Below are 3,741 nucleotides of genomic sequence, written 5' to 3' on the forward strand. Positions count from 1 at the left end.
TGCTGGAAAGTCAGAGCTGGGGTCTAGAACAATCTGGCAGCATCCTGTGGGAGGACGCTGCCTAAATAGAGGTGAAAACAGGTGCACATAATAACGAAGCAGGTGAAACTAATGTGAGTGATGAAGAATGTAAAAAGACCAAAACTAAAGGTGAAACAAAAACAGGAAGTAATGTCAAAATAAAAGCTGGACAGGAAGCAACGGAACCGAATCGTGACACTGATGGTCTTATTTTTCAAGTCTTTTAGTGAGTCTTTTTGAATCTTTTGTATTATTTGGTGCTATAGAAATCTAACATTACAGAACAAAAGTTGTCTGTCGAAGTTAGTTAACACAACTAGTAAGGTAATTGGTATGGAACAACTGTCATGGCAGACAGGTCTAATCCTGGCCTGTTATCATCCTCTGTTGGACGAGTTGGTTCTTTTACCTTCTGGATGAAGATGTTGTATGCCCAGAGTTAAAAGTATAGAAATAAATGTTCCTTTATTCCCAGCGCAATTGTCGCACTTAATGTGTCTTGCTTATTACAGGTATGGCTGGGTGGGTCCCTTCTCCTATAGGATATTTTTATTTTTCTCTGAATGCAGTGTTGCATTCATGTTTTGTTTATTGTTGATTTTCACTTTTAACCTCCTCTTTTTATTTTAATGTTCTTTATGCACCTATTGTGAGTGTGAGTGATTGTGTCCCTGTGCTGTCCACTGCTGCAGAACAATTTTTGCAGATGAACAATAAAGATAACTGAGCAAGGATGTTATTTGTTTCTTTGTTTTAGCAAGGTTTTATGCCATGTACTTGTCTGAAAATTAGCCAGTGATGAGCTACTAGGTTAGCAGATTTGTTTTGCGTTACAATAAAATTTTTCGATCAATAGCCTACTGTCTCATGAGGGAGATTTGTTTTCAAAACCTGCACAATTATGATCTATACATACAGTACCTGAGCTGGTAAATTATCAAGTCTACAGTTAAAGCGTTACTAACTCAATGAAGGGGTTTCGGAGACAACAACCTGTCTACATTTGTTAATGTTAAGAAGTGTCCTACTGTAAAGAAGTTAAACACCAGTCAGGGATTGTTCACAACCTGGCAACCAAAATATTATTACTCATTTATAAAAGGATTACTGATTAAAATGACTGTTTTATACAGAAAAGCACTTAGAGGATTTAAAGCACTGGGAATCCTGAAGTTGTATGGTCTACTTTCTCTTCATCATCTGGTCAAAGGTTAAAAAGAGCTCTTCTCAAGGTGGCCTGTACTGGTGAAATGCTGCTGAATTATAAGAAGGAATGTTGATTATTTGAATTAATTATCTAGCTGCATGCATAAAATCAAAGATTTGTGCAGAATAAAGACTCAATGTAACAGAAAAAATAACGATTACTGCCAATGGAGTTCAGAATTGTTTGTGCACTGATAGTCTCATTTCATTTCATTAACAGTATGTTAAGAATAGAACTGCTTCATTATTTCATTATGGTCTGTTTACAACACATGCAAACACATTTTATTCATTCATTGATTCAGAATGTGTGCATGACTGAATTATTTTGAGATTGAATGCTTCATTAGGTACTTTTATAGAAACCAAGTAAGTTACATTAAAACAGTAGCAATAAAATCATGAGTTACTCTACTATTAGAAGTTTTGCAGGTTTTTGTCACTGATGATGCAGTGAGTACATGTCAGCCAAAAGAGAGCACATTAATTAAATACAATCAATGAAAACCATGAAAAGATCCAGCAAAACATCAATTTCACTAAAAGAGAAGCCAGTGAGTATCCCTGCAGGTCCTGCCAAATATCTCACAGAAATAATGGGACTCCAAAGCTGTTAGGATTGCTCGACACAACTGTGAGCGAGCAGAGAATTAACAGACCCAGGCGGCTGGTATGTTTCCACATTAGATTTTGGATAATATTGTTAGCATTTTTTCATGTTCTTATTTGGTTAATTTTGCTGGATGTTTACAGGGTGATTAAAAATTTGGCAGATTTCTTGCAGGACTAGTAAGCCTCTTAATAATGATGTAATGAACTGATAAATGCATTGATTCATTTAAAAAAAACAAACCTGAAATACATCTGTTTTTAAAATGAAATGTTTGGTGTCCCTTTTTACCTGATCACATCAGAGTGAGGAAGAGGTTAGGGTTCAAAACATTACTTCAGCAAACGAACAAAAATTTTTGCATAAAAACATACTTGAAATACCAAAAATAGTATGTTTCACAATGTATATACATTTAATGGACTGAGTAATTACTGTGAAAATCAGATTTAGTCCTGCAGCTAGTAAAGGTGGAACTAATGTTAACTGCCTCATGCAGTATAATTTAACTGACCCTATGGGTGGTTGCTTATGAATTTCCCACCCAGAATCTATGGTCTCTGGATTATAATGTAACTAAACTAAAGTAACTCAGATGCATTTAGTGCAGCAAGTAGTACAATATTTGCATCTGAAATGTAGTAAAGCAGAAATATGTAGCAGAAAATAGAAATACTCAAGCACCAATACCTCAAGTGCAAAACCTGAGTAAATGTACTTCATTTGTCTTTCCACCACTGAAAAAGCTGCCAAACAAAAAGAGATGGCAAAAAGCTGAGGAGAAACTCAAGGTCAAGGTTCTCTTTATTGTCTCCTCTAGAAGAAAATTTGTTTAAGAGTCACACTGTCACTGCCACAGTAAACAACAGCAGCACAACATAAAAGATCACAGCACAAAACCAAGGCATTTGTTTATATGTTCCAGATGCAGCTGCACATCACCTCAGAACATTAGTGGAAATATATGACTAAGAATAATGAAGTGGAATCACAGAAAGAGGCAGGAAACAGTTTCTCTGTGGAAAGAAGGTGAGCTAATCTAAGACTGATAGGGTGCAAAAAGGCTTGTCCATCATATTTGGACCAATTAATTTTAAAGTTAGTTTAATTAATAAGGGAAATTTGTTGGCTATAATATCCAACTTGTACACTGACTTATACTGTTGGATTTGATTAATCTCTCCAGTAAAGATAGCTACATCAAGATAAAAGTAAAATGCCAGTATCTCATATTCACAATGGTGAAAATGAAAAACTGTCTCTTTACAATGTCTACCAGGGAGATCATGATTGGTACATCACATATTTAACTGTAATACTGGAAAATTTGAATTAGCTCTGTACTGCTTTATTTTTGTAAACTTTATTTTTAATTGAGCCCCTGCCCCTTAAAAAATCTCTGCAGGTTCATTATCCAGAGACCAGATGTCCCCTGCTAGGGAGTTGGCACAACCCTGAATGGTCCAGGTTGCCAGGGCAAAATGGTATCTGAACAGGTCGGCATCGGCATCAGGGCTGCTACTCCTGAGGGCATCGAGGTGGTAGGACAGAGCCTTCAGTGTGTGGGGGCCGGAGCCCAGCAGGATATGGCGGAAAAGACCGTCTTTGGGAGAGATGTAGGGTGACAGGAAGTTGTGTTCCACCTACAGACACAAGAGGAAGAGCATGAGATGGTTGTTAGGATGGCTCAAACACGGAAGTGAGCGAGTCACAAAAATTGACGGACCCAGGTGGCTGACTTCGATGCAAGCAGTGCAAGTTTATTTACAGTGTAAAACAAGTGACCAAGAAATGAAGAGAGGAGAGCCAGGTAGGAAGACCTTTGGCCGCCGGCCTCTAGGAGCACAGGAAGGCGGCAGCTGGTGATGGACCTGGTGGAATTAGAGGAATTAGCGTCCCCAACT

Source organism: Monopterus albus, unplaced genomic scaffold (assembly GCF_001952655.1).
Source record: "Monopterus albus unplaced genomic scaffold, M_albus_1.0 scaffold319.1, whole genome shotgun sequence".
Lineage (NCBI taxonomy): Eukaryota > Metazoa > Chordata > Actinopteri > Synbranchiformes > Synbranchidae > Monopterus > Monopterus albus.